The sequence below is a fragment of the Sinocyclocheilus grahami genome, unplaced genomic scaffold, assembly GCF_001515645.1.
Source record: "Sinocyclocheilus grahami isolate Dianchi unplaced genomic scaffold, SAMN03320097.WGS_v1.1 scaffold346.1, whole genome shotgun sequence".
Classification (NCBI taxonomy): domain Eukaryota; kingdom Metazoa; phylum Chordata; class Actinopteri; order Cypriniformes; family Cyprinidae; genus Sinocyclocheilus; species Sinocyclocheilus grahami.
The window spans coordinates 568890-582441 of record NW_015505525.1 but is presented as its reverse complement, the minus strand read 5'-3'; the positions used below and the strand labels follow the sequence as shown (position 1 = coordinate 582441).

At 40.2% G+C, this 13552-nt stretch overlaps 1 pseudogene; it reads left to right on the top strand.

Moving 5' to 3' along the window:
• The first annotated feature begins 3256 nt into the window (after window positions 1-3256).
• LOC107548293 (uncharacterized) lies at window positions 3257-10079 on the top strand (annotated as a pseudogene).
• Window positions 10080-13552: the final 3473 nt, after the last annotated feature.

Here is a 13552-nt window from a genome sequence, read left to right as displayed (position 1 = left end):
GCGGTGGGTGAGACAGAGGAGTTCACGGTGAAGGTGGGACTGCACCAAGGATTGGCTTTGAGCCCCTTCTTGTTTACGGTGGTGATGGACAGGCTGACAGATGAGGTCAGAAAGGAATCTCCATGGACTATGATGTTTGCGTATGACATTGTGATCTGTAGTGAGAGCAGGGAGCAGGTGGAGGAAAGGCTAGAGAGGTGGAGGTTTGCTCTGGAGAGAAGAGGAATGAAGGTTAGTCGCAGCAAGACAGAATACATGTGTGTGAATGAGAGGGATCCAAGTGGAACAGTGAGGTTACAGGGAGAAGAGATAAAGAAGGTGCAGGATTTTAAGTACTTAGGGTCAACAGTCCAGAGCAATGGGGAGTGTGGAAAAGAGGTGAAGAAGCGTGTGCAGGCAGGTTGGAATGGGTGGAGAAAAGTGTCAGGTTTGTTGTATGATAAAAGAGTACCAGCAAGAATGAAAGGAAAGGTGTACAGGAAAGTAGTGAGACCAGCGATATTGTATGGTTTGGAGACAGTTGCACTGAGGAAAAGACAGGAGGAAGAGTTAGAGGTAGCAGAGCTGAAGATGTTGAGATTCTCTTTGGGAGTGACGAGGATGGATAGGATCAGGAATGAGTACATCAGAGATACACATGTGAGATGTTTTGGAGACAAAGTTAGAGAGGCCAGGTTGAGATGGTTTGGACATGTTCAGAGGAGGGAGAGTGAATATATCGGGAAAAGGATGCTGAGGTTAGAGCTGCCAGACAGGAGGCCGAGAGGAAGACCAAAGAGGAGGTTTATGGATGTAGTGAAGGAAGACATGAAGGTAGTCGGTCTGAGAGAAGAGGATGCAGAAGGGGATAGGGCTAGATGGAGGCAGATGATTCGCTGTGGCGACCCCTGAAGGGAACAGCCGAAAGGAAAAGAAGTACTAGTGAAAGTACACCCTTAACATCAGTCAGTCAAGCATTATAATATGATAATCAATATTATTTAATGCTAGAACTTTAGTAATTAGAATTACAACTTGATAACCATGTATGAATGCATATTAGTCATTTTAACTGAACTTCGGACTGGTGGTGGTGCTTTTTTGGTCATTCAGTGTTCAGTGTGTAAAAAAAAAATTTGGGAAAAAACTAACAAAAATACTGATAAGATAATAATGATACCAATTCTACTAATAAGAACAATATAAAACGCACTAAGGATTAATAAGCTGCTGGATTCATGAATATTAATCAGGTTGTGTGGGTTTGCTCGAACTGATTTGCTGAAATCAAAACAGGGAAGATAATAGCTGAACACCAGCCATTGAGATTGCCGCTTGCGCATTAGTTCCGTCCACTACCGGAGAAAGTGGCAGTTCTTAAAAGCTGAAGAATTCCAAAGGAACTGTTATTTTGACAGGAAAATACAACAAAGAATATAATTTACATGTAGCGCGTCAATTCTTTCTCTCTCTCTCTCTCTCTCTCTCTCTCTCTCTATCTCTCTCTCTCTGCGTGTGTGTGTGAAACAAAGCGACGGCGAGTCATGCGCCTTCACACTAGAGTTTACGGTACGTCAAATACAGGTGTGTTGCACATCCATTCGGATGAACTGAAAAAAATAGCATAGATCACTTGACGGAGAGTGAAAACGCTCAGTCAGAGTGTTCGGCGAGTGAAAATATATCTGTGCTAAAGTAATATTTAGCCTCCTACTCACACACTGGCGAGTAAAATCTGAGAATTTATTAGCCATTGGCTAATATTAGACATCATTTAGTTGCCCAGAGAGAAGATTTAGTCGCATATGCGAGTGATTTACTCGCAGTGTAGAGGATTGTCGTGTGCTCAAGTCGCAATTGTTCTCATGCATATTGCGTGACTTTCCAGTTTGGGTTTGCTAAGTAGTAAGGCGTGACCAAACCCAGTAAAAATACTTATTTACCTATTTGCAAGCACTTGTTTGAAGAAGCAATCGAGCAGCAGAAGAGGACAGCAGTTTTTTCGGTTTGTTAAGTAGTAAGGCGTGGCCAACTGACTTCAATAACGAGTAATCAGGCAAGTATAAAATTGGTTAGTTCACCGTGGCAGCCCTCCTGTGAAGACCGATGAGTATAAAGACCATCAACTCTACCTGCGCGACTCCACCGAGCAAGGACACCGACAAGGCACTTGAGTATTGCTTTTCTACCTGTTCAGGACAGAATTGATTTAGATTTTTCATTGAATTTATTATTTGTATATGTCTACTCAAGTAAGGACTTTAATTTTGAAAAGCAGTCACATAGTTCAAGAAGCAGGAAGTTCGAGCAGTACTGCAGTGAGTCAGCAGAATGTTGTAGCTGTTCTGTGTGAGGCTCATTCTGAAATATCTTCTTTCTTCTGTTAGACGCAATGTCTGTGAGTACGCAGTGTTGAATATATTGTGTGATACATATAAGAATGTTATTTTGATATAATTATGGTGTATATTTTCTTTAATTGTTTTTTTGTATATTTTTACAGTTTCACAGTTGAATCATAAACTTCAGAAACGACTTGATGTCTCAAGCGAGGTTTTTTGAGTCATAACTTACTGGATAGTTAGATGCCAGAGAAGTCTAATAAGGTCAGTATAGTGAAAAGACAATGATACAACGGACATAGAAGGATGCTCAAGGATTGTGTGGAATCAAGATTTAGACATTCAAGAGACTCTATCACATCAATCTGATTTTCCTGCATACGATCAAGCCTCACATAAGCATGGCAGAAGGTCAGATAGACTCGGCAGATCTTAAAGGCACAGGGGAAGATGTGCATTCCGCGAGCACATGTTCCTCTAAAGCATCCAGTCATTCTTCGAGGGGTCCCAGTCGTCACTCAAGTGCCAGCATAGCTCTTTTCAAGGCAAAGGCGAAAGCAAAAGCCGCACAAGCCAGAGCAGCATACACTAAAAGAGAAATAGAACTGAAAGTTGAACAGGCACGACTTCAATCAACATTGGAGGCTTTACAAGAGGAGAAAGAAAAGGATGCTGCTTTAGCAGAAGTGCAGGTACTGGAGGAAGCATTTTTAGAAACAGAATGTAGCGCAGCTAGTAGGGTATCAATTCCCGTTCCCACTGAAGACAGCCAAAGTCGTACAGCGGATTATGTGAAGACACAATCTAAAGTTAGTAGTGGTACGCTGCCCTCTAGTGGAGGTAAGGAAATGCAACCATCGTTTCAAGCTTCTCATTTAATTAGTCCATTTAAAAGTGAGCCAGATTTTAAGAGCATACCAATTAGTTCACAAAACATGGACTTTGGTGCAGACATGTCTCAAAATGCCACCCACAAGCAGTCTCCGCATTATCACTGCCAAATGCAGGGTAGGCCTCCTGATAAAGGAGATTCCTTGTCCATTACTTATGATCTCGCAAAGTATCTAGCTCGTACGCAGCTTGTGTCAGCAGGGCTAACTTACTTTGATGACAAACCCATTAACTACTGGGCATGGAGCACGAGCCGAACAGGAAAAGATATCAGTCAGCCCAAATAAATTCTGCCCAATACATGGAAAACCCCATCCTTTAAGAAGATGCAGAGGGTTCAGAGAGAAATCTATACAAGATAGAATGCAGTTCCTGAAAGAGCAGTCCGTGTGCTATCATTGCTGTTCCTCCACTGATCATCTTGCCAGGTATTGCACTGTGGAAGTTCAGTGCAAAGAGTGCGGTAGTGACCGTCACCCATCAGCCCTTCATCCAGGTCCTGCCCCCTGGAAATCTCAGGCATCTACCCCTGCCTCAGAGTATGGCGGGGAGAAAGACAAATTAGTTAATCATGAGGTTACATCTGAGTGCACGGAAGTCTGTGGAGAAGGTTTGAGTGCACGGTCTTGTTCAAAAATGTGTCTAGTTTCGGTTTATCCAGCTGGACACAAAGAGAAAGCAAAGAGGATATATGCTATCCTATATGAGCAAAGCAATCGCTTCTTGGTGAGAAAGGATTTCTTTGACATCTGTAACATAAAAACAATCCCATTTCCATACACACTAAAAACATGTGCAGGGCTTCTAGAAACAGCTGGTAGAAGAATTTTTGATTTCATTGTGGAATCCATTGATGGGAAGATACGTCTACCTCTCCCTTCTCTTTTAGAATGTAATCAGATTCCAAATAATCGTACAGAGATTCCGACTCCTGATGCAGCGTTCCATCACAGCCACCTGAGACAAATAGCACCGGAAATACCACCTCTCAACTCCAATTCTGAGATTCTTCTATTACTGGGCAGAGACATCCTACAAGTGCACAAAGTGCGCCAACATATTAATGGCCCGAATAATGCCCCCTTCGCTCAAAAACTGGATTTGGGCTGGGTTGTCGTCGGGGATGTGTGTCTCAAAGGAGCTCATAGGCCATCTTCAGTTCATACTTTCAAGACTTTCATCTTGGAAAGTGGCCGGCACAGCTTTCTGAGTCCATGCTACAGTCAAATCAAGGTAAAAGAGAAGGTACGAACCTAACTGAAGTTCCCAAGTTCACATGGAACACCGAGAGATTAAGGAGGTTCTCTAACTTTAACACTCTCATCACAGCGATAGCACGTCTGATTCACATTGCAAGTTCTTTTGCCAAACAATCACAAAATGTTAATTGCAGAAGATGGCACATCTGCAGCATAGGTCCTTCCGAAGAAGAGCTGGAAAAAGCAAAAATCCTTGTGCTGAAAAATGCTCAATATGAGAGTTATCCAACAGATATTAAAAACATAATTGCAGCTCACAACCTTCCTCATAAAAGTGCATTGAGGAAACTATCTCCTGTCCTTGACAACAATGGATTACTTAGAGTAGGAGGCCGTATTGCCAAATCAGGTCTGGAACCTTGTGAAGTCAACCCTATTATCATCCCGGGTACACATCAAAAATTCTGTCACGTCCTATCTCCGAACTTATCCTTCTTGTGTCACCTGATGACAAATTATAATTTTTGGAATTCTTAAAATCCCAGGCGGGGAGTGTTCAGGACAGAATTTATCTAGATTTTTCATTGAATTTATTATTTGTATATGTCTACTCAAGTAAGGACTTTAATTTTGAAAAGCAGTCACATAGTTCAAGAAGCAGGAAGTTCGTACCCTTTCTTTACTTTTTGTTCAGCTTGTTCTCATATACTTTAGTCAATTGTACTCACTATGGGCCTGTTTACACCTGGTCACTTCATGTGTTTTTTCTGATCGGATAGCTATCCAATCGTGAAAAGACCAGGTGTAAATGCCCTCCGAAACGCATTCGAGACGGATATAAATCCGATCGCTCAAACCACTTCAGGAGGTGGTCTAGACCGCATTCCAGATGAAACTGGACCAGTGTAAATGCATCTGGTTGTTAAAACCACATATGTAAATGTTACTCCTCCCAAAATGAGAGCGTGTTATAGGCTATATGACATTAGTCAGACTGTGCTAATGTAACACGCATAACCGTGGACGAGTAGCTGAGCATCTCTTCAGCAAGCCGACGCGCAAACTGCCGTGAATGAAACTGAAAGTAAGACGCAGACGGTCAACACACAACAATCATCTTCATTAAAAGTAGTAGTTAGACAATCTTATCTTTCAAGTGCTGATGGCGCGCGCTCTCCTATTGCGGTCTTTGATCTTGAAATGAGCTGATAATGAATAAAATGCAGCGCTTGTCTTTTGATTTTGTTGACGTGAACGCCGTTAAATATAAATATAGTGCAGTAATTGAAGATCGGATTTATATCCATTTTGTGACGACACATTTATGTGGCCAAGTGTAAATGGAAACGTTTTAACAAATCAGATAGATATCCGATCAGCGAAAACGCATGAAATGACCAGGTGTAAACAGGCCCTATGTGCTTTCAAAGCTCTACCATTACTACTAACACTCGGAAAGCACACACTGTATGTTGGAGGCAGGCCAATTCTAATAATCTACGGCCTGTCCCTATGTCCTCTACTACTTTACTCTCTATTCCATTTGCTCTCAGGAACAGTCTGCTGTAAACAAAGCAGAATTTATTTATTCTATTGGTACTCATTCCGGTCTCAACCTCATGGCCCTAACTGAGACTTGGATCAAACCCGAGGACACTGCCACTCCTACAGCCCTCTCCACTAATTTCACTTTTTCCCACACCCCTCGCGCGATTAGGAGGGGTGGAGGGTACTGGTCTACTTATCTCAAATGAATGGAAATTTGATCTTCTACCATCTATTACAGGCAACACTGATTTGAATCACATGCAATTACTATTACCCACCCTGTTAAAATCCACTTTGTAGTTGTTTATCGTCCCCCAGGTCAACTGGGTAACTTGAAGCTGGATGTGTTACTATCAAACTTTCCTGAGGACGGTACTCCTCTGGTACTGTTTGGTGACATCCACCTAGAAAAACCCCAGACTGCTGGCTTCAACACTCTGCTTGCCTCATTTGATCTCAAGCGAATGTCTACTACGGCTACTCATAAATGAGGTAACCAACTGGACCTCATCTACACACACTATTGCTCCACTGACAACACTTTAGTTACTCCATTACACACTAACCTCACATTAACTCCTGACACAGCACACACTCCTCCGCAAGACACCTTTTTTTGGCGTAACCTATGCTCACTCTCTCCCTCTCGTCTATCCTCTATGGTTTTATCCTCACTTCCTTCCCCCTCTCAGTTTTCAGCACTGCACACAAAAAGTGCTACTGACACTCTCTGCTCCACTCTAACATCTTGCTTAGAACATATTGCACAGAACAACCTCTTGGACGACAACCAATCTGGCTTCAAAAGCGGCCACTCAACTGAGAATGCCCTGCTCTGTTACTGAAGCCCTGAGACTGGCAAGAGCAGCTTCCAAATCATCAGTACTCATCTTGCTGGATCGGTCTGCTACTTTTGACACAGTTAACCACCAGATCCTCTTGTCCACCCTCATAAAGATGGGCATCTCAAGAACCACACTCCAGTGGTTCAAGCCTTACATCTCAGGTAGGTCTTTCTGGGTGTCTTGGAGGGGTGAGGTTTCTAAGTTACTACTTCTTGCTACTGGGGTTCCTCAAGGCTCAGTGCTTGGACCTCTTCTCTTCTCCATCTACATGTCATCATTAGGATCTGTAATTCAGAAGCATGGGTTTTCTTATCACTGCTATGCTAATGACACTCAGCTCTACTTCTCATTACAACCAGATGATCTGACGGTAGCTGTTCACATTGCAGCCTGTCTGAGAGACATTTCTAGCTGGATGAAGGACCATCACCTTCAACTCAACCTTGCTAAGACAGAACTGCTCGTGGTCTCAGCCAACCCAGCACTTCATCACAACTTCTCTATACAGCTGGGTTCATCAACCATATTGCTACAACGGGCCCGGTCCTGCAGATTTGCCTTTTACAACATTAGAAAGATTAGACCCTTCCTATCAGAGCAAGCTACACAACTCCTTGTCCAAGTTCTTGTTCTCTCCAGACTGGACTATTGTAATGCTCTCTTGGTGGGCCTTCCCGCATGTACTATCAAGCCTCTTCAACTGATCCAGAATGCAGCAGCGAGAGTGGTCTTTAACGAGCCGAAAAAGCTCACATTACATCTTTCTTCATCAGTTTACTCAGGCTACCAGTAGCTGCTTGCATCAAATTCAAGATACTGATGTTTGCCTACAAGACAACAACTGGCGCTGCACCAATATACATAAACCCGCTAGTTCAAATTTATGTGCCCTCCAGAAGCTTCCATTCTGCAAGTGAACGACGCCTTGTGGTGCCATCCCAAAGAGGCACAAAATCACTCTCACTGACCTTTTCCTGGACTGTGCCCAGCTGGTGGAATGACCTCTCTATCTCAATTCGAACAGCTGAGTCTTTGGCCATTTTCAAAAAACGTCTAAAGACATCTTTTTTGCCAGCACCTGACGAACTAATACTATCACTTACCTATTCTATTCTATTGAAAAATATAGATATGTGTACTGTGCTAAACTTAAACTTGTCACAGCACTTGTATACTGTTGGTCTCTTGTTGGTCTGATTGCTTCTATTGTTCCACTCATGTACATTTTTCAGATATTCTGTCTCATGGTATTTTGACAGTACCCATACCAAGTAATATTAATTTCTCTGTATTTTTCACACTAAAGCACTGGAAGCAAGCCAACCTGTGAATAAGAATGTACTGTGTATGACTAAAAGATTGCCGTTTTGCCTATTAATGCTTGTTATTAAATGTGTTTCTCTCCTCTGACAACTTTCCTCTTCTGTAAGGCAGAATGAGGTTTGAGATTGGAAACGCTGCAGTGTTTGGCTCTGTTGAAATCCTGGATTTGGATCATTTTGTGTATGACGATGCAGGATTGGCGCAATAACATTGTGTTTTGGGATTATGTTGGTATTGGGATTTCAGGATTTGCCAACATCTGTTCCAGTTGTTCCCACTTAAATTTAAGAAAACAGCAGCCTGCAAATAAAAAAAACCCTGCCACCATTGTGTTTGAATGTGTGTGTATTTAACAAAAGAAAAAGGGACAAGTGTGTATATGAGAGGGGAACAGTGTGTATGTGTTTACAACAGTATGAAATAGAGATTGCATGTGTGTGTGCAAAAACCCTCCCCTGAACCACAGGGAAAAATGGGTGGATTAACCTAAATGGAAATTCTCTGTTCTGTGTGGCTCTCAAGGCTCTGCCTGCGTACAGGGGCCCTTATCTAAAGCAGGTTTTAGAGGGAGTAGATTCTTTTATTAGGGCCTTATTTCTGTCTCGCTATCGTTATTCCGCAAATTCATACGTCAGAACAGGTCTATTCAACTCTCTGCGTCTCGTGGGGTACAGGGATGACAGCAACACTCTGAGAGAGCCTCAGGAGTGGATTATTATTTTACAGAGTATTGTACAGGCTGAGGGAGCTTTTTAAAGATGCTCAACAGGGAGTAGAGTGGTCATGCTTGGAAGCTTAGACCCAATTTAAAGGAGCTTTAATGGAAAGAAGTTTCTGTGACTCTGTTGTTGTTGGTCCTCATTGATGTGTGTGCATGAGTCTTTGTTTTCTCTTTAAAACCACAATAATTGCTTTTTCTTTTTTTAACCTATTGATGATGATTCTTAATAAATGTGGACTGAAATCTGATTAGTCATAGCACTTTTTTTTTAGATTTGTTAGTTAAAAGTCTATTAATTTGTTCAGAGATACATAAAAATGTAATTCATACATACATATAGTAGAAATTAGGGCAAGAAAGTCATGTAATGCAGCCAGCATGCAAAAGAGAACATTTTAAAATATGAAAAAAAAAGATTTTGAAAATAATGATTATGATATTTGTGAATGGATGATTTGGTATTTGTATACGATGTGTTAGTATGTTTTTATTTGATGTTTTTATTTATACATTATATATCGTAGTTATTTATATGACATATGAGGCACTTTATTGCAACTTTTCTTATTGTATAATAAAAATTGTAAAAAAAAAAATGGTATGGAGCGACAGAGGAACAAGGTGGAGCCATTCAGAATGTTCGGGGGGCTTAGGGATGGTGTGTGGCGAAGGCGGGGATCCAGAAGGCCACAGTGGAGCCGGAGCGACAGAGGACCAAGGTGGAGCCATTCAGAATGTTCGGGGGGCTTAGGGACGGTGTGTGCTGCCCACACACACCACTTGGCCACTCCCAGTACTGGGAGCACCAATGACAGGGGAACGACCTTCGTGGTCGTTATCATACACTCAGACAGTTTCGGGCAGACAGACAGTTCAGGACAGACAGAGTTTGCGGCGGGCGCTGACTCTCCATCTGCTGTGGGCTCTAACTGATGATCTGCGCAGCGGGGTGATGGCTGGCTGGGCTCTGGGTCCGGAGTGGGGCTGGTCCGCTGGTCCCACGGTCATGGACGATCCATATGACACCAGCACCCACTCTGTGAATCTCCCTCGAGGACCCTCCCCGAACAACTGTGCACGTGTGGTGGTGTTCAGTCCAGCATGCAAAAACGTGCACAAGCAGTCGTCCGGGAAGGTGGTCAGATGTGCTAGACTGAGGAATTCCTCCACTTGTTCCTCGAAGGAGCAGTTACCCTGCTCCAAGCGAAGCAGGTTAACGGCGGCAAAATGATCCATGGAAAAAAAGAAACAAAACAGACTGTTCAAAAAACGGAAATGAAACGAAAACGCAAACACGCCACTTTCACTTGTTCGTCGTGTCTTCTGTAGCGGTCTGTGTCGACAGACATGCACACACACGAACAGGGGCGGATCTAACCCACCTGCCACCCCAGAATTATCACAGTATAAAATATAAATGTAAGCAATGTTTCATGTGCTACTTTTCAGCCGTGGCGATGACAGCGTAACGCAAAATAATGGCACAAACATGTCTTTTAATAAACTGTGCACGATGGATGCACGCGCACGCAAGCGTGCCAGTGTAGTCAGCTTCGTTAACAAATTACTCTTATGAACCAGATCTTTTTGAGTCAAAACCACAAGACCACCCAGTTCACTAACGAATTGTTTTTACATTCGTTTGTGAATCAGATAATTAATGCTTTTCAGGTAACTCCGAAGTCCTCTGAGAAATCGAATCCCATCCAGATATGTCTGAGATTCATCGCGTTTGGTGATCCGATTCTCCGACCGCCTGCTCCACTTTCATCATGGATATAAGCCGTAACAATAACATGAAATCACAAAGAAGATGCCGATCACGGAAACTAATAGCAGAGTTAGGTAAAAATCTAGTTGTATTGCAGTTTTCTTGATTGTTAATATAACTGATTTTAGTTGGCACTTTCCCTCCCAAACCATTAATTCAGTTTTCCAAAACAAAGACACAATTCTCAAAAAGTTTAACAATGAGTAAGTTAAACATTAGGTAGCAAAACTGATGACACACCAATCAGAATCTCTGCATCCTAACAATGGAGAGAGGAGAGAGCTGAGCCAGTCATCTACAGGGTTTTTATATTTATACAGTATAATTACAGTACAGTACCAGTACATTAGATAATGGAAATTTCACTATTCTATATGTGGGTGATTCTATAATTGCAGGTACATTTGGTGTCCCAAGTCATTATTTTTTTCTGCTTTTTTTCAAGTGGTTATATTATTATTTAAAAAATTGCTACTTATTGTTATGAATTACAAGATGTTACAGTCAATAACAATATAATAATTTGTGTAAAAAGTGTCTTAAATGGCTCAAAATCATGATTTCTTGTTGTCCGAATGAGTCAGTGTATATTTCCCATCATGTATCATTGTGTAATCAAAATATTTTATTGTACTTGTCTTTTTGTAATATTTCATTCATTGTATTTATAAAAGCCCTAAATACTTATTTACTTAATTATACAACATTAAATTGTTTAAAAATAACTTTTTTCTCATAAAAATATGTGTCCATTAATCTTGCGTCAACTCTGTTACCATACCATATTTTGCCTTTAAATTGGTGGAATTATCTCCCACAACTATGTAAGATAGGGAATAATGACACTTTTCCTCACTGATATAATCTGTAACACTGAAAAGTCTGTGTGCTCTCTCTGAGAAAATATTTTAATCTAAAAACTTCTTATACCATGAGTTATTTTGAAGAACGTCAACGCTGTTACCACAATATCAAAAGGAATACAAAATGTATTACTGATCACAAATTTTAATCATGATTTCGTTAGTGCCATGTGCTCTTAGTTTTTGGCAAAAATAAAATAGTAAATTCTGTTCCCATCAAACTCTGTTACCAAGGTAGAGTAATAATGCTGACAATAGTGTAACAGAATTGACAGTCCACCGGATAATTTTGTCAATTCTGTTACTTTACAGTTCTGTTACTTAAAGGGTCAACTCTGTTTATGAACTATTTTCACAAAAAAAACTATACGATTGTTGTTTAAAATCTCATAAACATGATTGAGATATGATGCACCCTTATAGTATTTCAACAACATCTCTTTTTTTACTGGATATTGTATACAATACATTTTCATATGAAAAATATTTGCTCCAATTGGGCAAATCTGTGAAGACATAGGTATTTTTTTTTATTTTTAAGGTATGCATAGAAATATTATCTCAGTTCCAAATGTTGGAATGTAAGGACTGTTTGTCTAATGATATAAGAAGGATTTTTCCTTTTATGATTTATTGTTATTTCTACACATTGCCTAATTTGTCCGTAACAGAGTTGACAAACAATACCATAAAACATCTGTTTTTTTCATTAAAAGTAAAAAAAGGAAGTAACTTGTGTTTGGCAAGCATTGAATTATTACAATTGAATATATTTTCAATAAGATACTGGAAAGAATTTCTGTTAGTGAACAGTTTTTTTTTCTTACCTTTATGAAATGTCAAATGTATCTCCAATTATAGAATCACCCATGTACAGTAAACTGTAACCCATTTTGTACACCTTCAAGCGTGTGTCTGTCAAATTTTATTTGTAACCATTTTTTATGTGTACTGCATTTTTGAAGAACTGAGAAATGACTGCCTAGAGATATAGCTAGTCTTGTGTCAGCAGACCAAGAAACTGCTATAGTACTGTATACTGTAATGAAATTTGGCTAAATGTGCACAGGATGCTAAATTTACTTTTTTTTATTTAATTTTTTTACTGTACTGTATTGTGGTGCATGCCAAGGTCATACAAATCTTTGGTATTTTAACTTTTCTAGTGCTTTTCATCTACTGCAAGATTACTTTACTGTAGTAAAATGAAAATAAATTTTTCCCAAAAGTTAATTGCTGAATTATACATCTGTATCTGTAATTTAATTTATGTATACTGTAATAGACATTGAACTGCAAAAATAATTCCTGAATCCTATAGAGTTTTTGTTACAGTTTATTGATCTCAGTGTTCACTGGGCAGGAAAGTCATCTGTGTATTTGAATTGTGTGTAAGCATTTACAGTTTTTTTTCCAACTGCTTACAGACAAAATCTTTCCTTGTCACACAGTTTCTGAAAGCTGACACTCAAACAGCAGAAGCACACACCAAATCTGCAAAACCATACACTAATTCTCGTCCTTTTGACTCTGTTTTCAATTTCATTAAACACATTTAGCAAAACACAGCACACAATTTTCTATGTAACACACAAAAATCTAACAGGAATTAATATTATGGAAAAGGTGTTTGCAAAAGTTTGCTTTTGAGATGTGTTTGTGATATTTTGAATGCAGTGCTTAATTTTGCAAGAGATGTGAGGCATTTTGCATTTTGTGTGTGCAATTCTTGGATTTGTGTGTTAAGTTTAGAAAAAAGAGGCAAAGTTTTGAAAATGTGTGTAAGCAGTTGAAAAAACCTGTAAGAAAAACTGATAACTAGATTGAAAAGTTTGAAAGACTAATTTACGCTGGCTTGTCTTAAAGTCTTGTTTAAAAACGTAAATGGTTTGGTCAGTTAGATGTTCTAGATGTTTGCTAAAGTGTTGCTAGTTGGTTGCTAGGATATTCTGGGTGGTTGCTAGGCTCTTGCTATGCAGTTGCTGGGGTGTTGCTAGAGTATATGGTTGATAGAGTTTGTTCTGGGTGATTACAGACATTCTCACCTCTGTTAATAACAGAAAATCAAAC